This window comes from Gossypium hirsutum, chromosome A02, assembly GCF_007990345.1.
Source record: "Gossypium hirsutum isolate 1008001.06 chromosome A02, Gossypium_hirsutum_v2.1, whole genome shotgun sequence".
Taxonomy (NCBI): Eukaryota; Viridiplantae; Streptophyta; class Magnoliopsida; order Malvales; family Malvaceae; genus Gossypium; species Gossypium hirsutum.
In genome coordinates, this window is record NC_053425.1 from 78174127 (window position 1) to 78181801 (window position 7675).

At 34.4% G+C, this 7675-nt stretch overlaps 1 non-coding gene across 1 annotated transcript; it reads right to left on the minus strand.

Moving 5' to 3' along the window:
- Positions 1-2941: 2941 nt before the first annotated feature.
- Positions 2942-3048, minus strand: LOC121216411 (small nucleolar RNA R71). Its single transcript, XR_005912600.1, has one exon. It is a non-coding gene; the product is annotated as a small nucleolar RNA R71 (small nucleolar RNA).
- Positions 3049-7675: the final 4627 nt, after the last annotated feature.

Here is a 7675-nt window from a genome sequence, read left to right on the forward strand (position 1 = left end):
CTCTTATGAGCATCCCGATTAAAGGTTCTTTGTGAACTTCCCATTAAATTGGCTCTTTGTGAGCTTCCCGATAGTGCTCGCTTGAACTTCCCGATATTGGCTATCCGGAGCTTCCCGATATGGTTTGTTGTGAACTTCCTGATAAGGTTCTTTGTGAACATCTTGATTATGGCTCTTATGAGCTTCCTGTTATATAGCTTGGATAAGCTTCCTGATAGGCACTTTATGAGCTTCTCAAAATGGCTCTGTGTGAGCTTCCCGTCACAAGGCTTGAGAGTGTGCTTCCCAATTTTTTGCCCTAATTGGGTACCCCTGGAAATGAATTGACGAATTATTGTAGTGTACACTAAAGTGTACTATATGAAGGTATCCATCGATATTTCAAATAAATTCAATGGGTAAAATTCTGACATGGCTAATCTGAACTTGCAATGATTTGTCAGCAAAGTGTACATGTAATATGGAACAATGCTATGGAAAGCATATTTATATGAAAGACATTAAATAATGAGCTCATCCATGTTTTTGGTATTATGTGAATTACTTGACTAACATGGTTGGTGAAGTTTGTGTTTTAAGCTATAAACCAAATTGCTTGGATGCATTATTGTAGGCTTATCTTAAATGTAAATATATGGTAAGTTAAATTGTCGTTATACGAACTTACTAAGCATTAAATGCTTACTAGGTTTTTTTTTTCTCTTTTTATAGTGTTCGGAAGCTCGTAAAGGTTAGAGATTGGTTGGAGTATCATCACACTATCCTCCATCTTGTTTTGGTTAAATGTAATCTTATTTTGATAAAATGGCATAGATTAACTTGGCCTATGTTGACATGTAAATAGTTGTTTGTAACTTAGCCATTGGAATGACTAAAAATGGATTTTTTTGGTATGTTATTATAAGGTTATCTATCATGTAGCTTATATGTATGTGGTTTGGTTAAATTGAATTAGGGTAAAATATAAATCATTACAAAAAGGTCAGTTTGATCTTATGAATATGTGATATTAGTTCACACATGTTAATGATGCTTGCTTGATTTATATGACTTGAATTGGTTGGAAAATGTATACAAATGTTATTGTAGGTTGAAGGTTAAATTTGGGTGAGAAATAAGGCTAAGAAATGACCTTATTTTGTCCACATGGGTAGACACATGGGCATGTGTCTTAACTGTGTGTGACACATGGCCTAGCATATGGGCATGTGAATTTGCCGTGTGTCCCTTGCATCCTAAAATTGAGAAATAGAACTCTTAGAATTTGGCACATGGGCGGAGACACGGGTGTGTGTCTCATCCGTGTGAGATACACAGCCTAGAACATGGGTGTGTGTCTTGGCCGTGCGAAACCTGTACTTAAATTGTGAAAATTAAATTGACCACACGGCCTAAGACATGGGCGTGTGGCAGGCCCTGTGGCACAAGTCAGAGAGTTACATGGGTAAGGACACGGGATGAAACACGGTCGTGTGCCTCACATCGAATGTGGACACGACGTGGGACATGTGCACGTCACTTGGTCGTGTGAGCCACACGGCCTACTCACACGGGCGTGTGACCCCTGTATTAAAGAAAAATTTTTAAATTTCGAGTAAAATTTTTGAGATCTAGATTTAGTCTCGACTTGATTCTAATGTTTAATTTGGGCCTTGAGGGTCCATTCAAGGGACAGTATGTTATTTTTGGATATGAATAGTAAATAATATAAATTATTTGTATTTATTCTGTAAACTCCGGTAATACTATATAACCCTATTTCGATGACAGTTACGGGTTAGGGGTGTTACAAGAATAGTCTAGATATCATTCATGAGTTCTGTAGACATAGAAAAACTTAGAATGATAGCTTAAAGTCTGGCTCTTGAAATAAGCAAACTACAGTAGTGAATCCTCGGGAAGTAGAATGGTCAAGAGTTTTCCATGGCATTATTATGGTATAAAAATAAAACCTAAGTAATTCCAGTATTTATCATTCAACAATACAAATCCTCCCCACTTATTCTTTGAGAATTACCACAACATTTCAATTGCCCAAACATTTTTTTCATTCATAATTGATTTTATTACTCCATTCATTAATTCTCTTTATCAATTTTTCATTTGTTTCTTTTGCATACTTTAATTAGTCAAATTCATGGTAATAGCATAACCAATTTTTTTAATCAATTTTGATCCTTGTGGAGATGATACTCACTCATCACTTTATTACTTGATTTGACGAGTATACTTGCAGATTCACATTACACATTCATATGCGACAAGTTTTTGGCGCCGTTGTCCGGGATCAACAATATTGGTGAAAATTTTGTATGTTATTACCTCTTTAATTTTTGTCAATTTTGCTTACTTAGTTGTTTTGAATTTTGTTTTCTAGGATTTTTGTTGGTGCATGAGTAGAGATATTTTTGCACTTGAAGAGTACATTTTTTATCCGAAAATTAAGAGAACCTTGGGAAGATGAAGAAAAGAATTGCGAGAAATGGAAAGAATTAGAAATGATCAGGTTAGAGAAGAGCCATTACATCATAAAGGAAGGGATGCTGATATTCCTTGAATGATAGATGACAGAGACAGACCCATCAAAGAACATGTAGTGCCAATCTTGGATGATCTGAATCCAGGAATTGTTAGGCTGCATATTGAAGCTCAACATTTTGAGTTAAAGTCGGTGATGTTTCACATGTTACAAACTGTAGGGCAGTTTAGTTGATTACCTATTGAAGATCCACAGTTGCACTTAAGACTTTTTTTAGAAGTCCACATTTCATTCAGGCAGCAGGGTGTTCCTGAAGATGCCCTGTGACTGAAGTTATTCCCTTATTCATTGCGAGATTATGGTAGAGCATGGTTAAATGCATTGCAGTCAGGTACGATAGAATCTTGGAATGAAATTTTTCAAAGGTTTCTACTAAGATATAATCCTCCAAACATGAATTCCAAATTGAGGAAAGATACTATGTCCTTTTGGAAATCTGAGGATGAAACATTATATGAAGCATGGAAGTGATTCACGGAGTTAATTATGAAATGCCCATTGCATGGTTTTTAACATTGGAAGCAAATGGAAATGTTTTACAATGGATTGAATGTGCATATAAGGATGGTGGTTGATGCATCTACCAATGGGAATTTGCTTAATAAATCATATAATTAGGCATATGAAATTTTGGAGAAGATAGCAAACAACAATTATCCATACCCCATTACAAGAGTAGGGACTAGCAGAAGAGTTACTGGAGCAATGGAACTAGATGCAATTACTTCCCTAATAGCTTAGGTATTGTCTTTAACGAATATGATTAAAACACTGAAAAGACCAGCTGCAGTGTAGGAAATGAAAGCAGCTGAGTTAGCATGTGTTTATTGTATAGAGGATGTTTTTGATGACTGCCTATCGAACCCAGCCTTAGTTTATTATATGAGAAATTTTAATTGCAACAACAACCACCCATATTCCAACATATATAATCTGGAGTGGAAGTAACATCCCAATTTCAGTTGGAGTAATCAAGGGGTGGGAAATTCTAGTAATGCTATTCGGCAAAATATTGCGAGTGCACCACCTGGATACAATCAGCCCTTGCCACAGTAAATGCTTAGAAAAATTCAGCTTCAAGTTTTTTATCTATGGAAGCTTTATTGAAGGAATACATGGCCAAGAATGATGTAATCTTTCAAAGTCAAGTTGCATCTTTAAGAGCTTTAGAAAGTCAATTGGGGAAAATTTCCAAAGCATTAAGCTCAAGACCACAAGGAGCACTACCAAGTGATACAGAAAATTCACAATCTCAAGGAAAGGAACAATGCAAAGCCATTACACTCAGAAGTGGTATGCAGCTACCAAGATTTGTTAATGACACCACTATTGAAGAAGGTAGTTCGAATTTCACAAATAAGAAAAATTCAGAACTAGTAGTGGTGTAGGCTACAAAAGAGAAGAGCAACCAAAAAAAAATGTTGAAACAAATTCGTCTTGTATTGCCAATGAAAATGCCTCAACAAAACAACCTCAACAAATGGAAGGAAGGCCACCACCACCTTTTCCTCATCGTTTCCAAAAATCCAAGAAAGAGTTTCAATTTAAGAAATTCTTTGATGTCCTGGATAATTACATATTAACTTACCATTGGTGGAAGCATTGGAACAAATGCCCAGCTATGTGAAATTCATGAAGATATCTTATTAAATAAGAGAAGGCTTGGGGAGTTTGAAACTATCGCTCTCACTAAAGGGTGCACAACAATGCTGAGAAATAAATTTCCACCAAAATTGAAGGATCTAGGGAGTTTTACTATACCTTGCTCTATTGGAAATCATTATGTAGGAAAAGCATTATGCGACTTAGGTGCAAGTATAAATCTAATTCTTATATTTGTTTTCAGGAAGTTGGGAATAGGGAAGGCGAGACCTATAACTGCCACATTGCTATTAGTTGATCATTCCTATGCACATTTAGAAGGTAAAATCAAAGATGTGTTGGTAAGAGTTGACAAATTTATTTTTCCAGCAGATTTTATTATTATGGAATGTGAGGCTAATAAAGAGGTACCAATCATACATGGGAGAACTTTTCTAGCAATTGGTAGAACATTAATTGATGTACAAAAAGGTGTATTAATAGTGAGTGTAACACCCCGTGCCCGAGACCGTTGCCGGAGTCGAACATAAGGTGTTAACGGGCTTAATTCATTTTAAAATTTTTCTAGACAAGCTGGCTAATTGCATCATAGTCGCTTTAAAAATTATATCTCGAGTTCCAAAACTCGAAATCCACTTCCGTAAATTTTTCCTGAAACTAGACTCATATATTTATCTAGTAAAATTTTTGTAGAATTTTTGGTCAGGCCAATTAGTGTATTTTATTAGTTAAAGTCTCCCCTATACCAGGGTTCGACTACTCTGACCTCTGTGCATTACGAATCAGATATCTCCATGTACAGGGCTTCAATGCCTATGTTGTTTTTCTCTAATAAAACTAGACTCAATAATGAATCTTTACATATAAAGTCTGACATATAATTATTTTTTTAAAATTTATGGTGAATTTACAAAATCAGAACAGGGGATCCAGAAATCGCTCTAGCCCTGTTTCACAAAAATTTAAACATCTCATAAAATATAGCTCATATACCTGTTTCGCTTCTTCCATGTGAAAATAGACTCATCGAGATTCGATTCCATAATTTATTCATTATTTAATTCCATTTCTACTATTTTTAGTGATTTTTCAAATTCACATCACTACTGCTGTCTGAATCTGTTTTATGGTAAAATTTACCTATTTCATGGTTTCCATGGATTAGCTAGCAATTTGACCTACATAACACCAAATATGATCATGATTAGCCATTCCAATGGCTAGTCATTACCAAGAATTTCCATACTACTCAATAACCATATCATAAGTGTAACACCAAAAATGATCAGCCATGACATACGGCATAATAATCAAATAGACTTGGACTATTACTCAATCAAAACCGAATTCGAACCTAGGATTAAAGTCATTTTCAATGCATGAAATACTTACCATAGACATCATCCATTCGTAGTACTGATCACTTTAACTAAAACGAATTTAAACCACTATCAATCATGACCAAATTATCAAGACCAAACTTACTAAACCTTATAACTAAGCACCCATAAGGCCAAATCCAAACTTAAAATTTAAGCCATATTCGCATGGCTAAAAGTATACATATTAAAGTTCAAACAAAACATAATAGCCTATACATGCCGAAATGTTCTCTTAGACCAACTAAGAAGAGGGTACCAAAAAGTTGCAAGCTGGTGTGATGACTTCGACGATGGTTCCGAGCACACAAAATGGGTCAAAGAAACCTAAATAAGTAACAAATAAACACACCAAATGAGTATATAACTCAGTAAGTCATAAGCATTACACTATCGTCCATTAGTAAAAGATCATAAGAGAAAACAAATAATGCAAGATCAATTACTCCATCCATACCGAACTATGCTATAATTTCTTAGATTTTCGGTTCAATCTCATGCCAAGTCCTATAATCAAATCAAATACCAAAACAACCCGATTGATTTGGATCCATTTCCTCAAAGCATGGAACAATAATGCACTAGGTAAATTTATACATACACAGCACATGTTTCAAATTCGATATTTTAGTTAATGGTTCTATCACTTAGTTCTTTCATGCACCTTTTATGTTATCAACCGAATTTGCACACATAGTGCTAATTATACTCGCACACATAGTGCCATAGTAAACCGCACACATAGTGCATTGGATTTTCTCTCATGCTTCAACATCCAAATCGGCACACCTAGTGCCACTTAATTCCGCACACATAGTGCCATATGTCAACTCGTTATGATAAGGCAGTTTACTTAATTCAATTAGCACATATGGTTACATTAATAATTAGAAAAATCACTCCAAAAAAATACCTAACAAAGGAATTCTTTTATGATTCACTAATATTATTTATATACAAGCTAATCAACCTTACAAGAATGCTTAAGGACTTACCTTATATTGGATGAAAATGATTCCTAATCGACTACTCAATTGTCTTTGCTTTGCCCTTGTTTGATTCTCCCCCTTTGATTTCTTGATCTAGAATAAATACATTTAGTAGTTTAATTACCTTGCTGGATACTTATATGTATAATTTAATGATTTTCACTTCATTTCACAACTATCCTTGTTCAAAACATTAAAACCTTAACTAATGTTCGATTAATGCTTCATGGCCGAATGTGTTACCACTACTAAGATAACTTAGTCTCAGGTATATTTAATTCTTAATATACAAAATCATGAATCAACTCAACCTTATAAGCCAATATTACTCCTTTAATTGATTATAGAGAGTTAAAAATAATATCTCAAACATATATACCCATATGGCCGAATATACCAAATTAAATTTAACATTACCTATGTAATTACCTATAAATTCTTATACTTCAATTTCATACATTTAACCTTTTAATGCCTATTAATCATTCTTTTGATCTTAACCTAAAATGGCAACTCCCATACTCAATATTTCAACTGAATCATCCATATCACCAAGACTAAAATTCGCACCTTAAACTTCATGCATTCTTATTATGACCTTCATAGTTCATTCGGCCCTATCACAGAACCATTTATCATACAAGGAAAAATAACCATAAAAAAAAATATAACATTCCATCTAAACTCAATATGACCGAATGTACAAGGTGCAAACTACTTATTCAACAATCTCCACTCCATTCTATCATCCCCTTATTTAATACAACATGAAAATAACCCCTAGTTCTAATACTTTGATTCACGACATGGTGCCCAAACCACCATAAAAGTTTCAACTTTCTTGACATTACCAAGAGTACATTTTAAAAAAATGAATTTAACATATAGCAAGACTTAATCAACAATTCAAAACTTACCTCCTACTAGGTAATGAAGGTGCCGAATTGCTTTAGGGTAAATTTTCCTTTTTCTTTCCCCTTTGTTTCGGCTTTGGAAGAAGAAGAAGAAGATGAACACTAACTTTTTTTTTTTTCATTTTGATTAGAATACTTTACTCATTAGCCAATTTAATATACAATTTTAATTTAAACTAGTGGAGAGATATCATCACTTGGCCGGCCACTTAGTATGAATGTGGCAACTTGACATGCAAACCCAAACTTTCC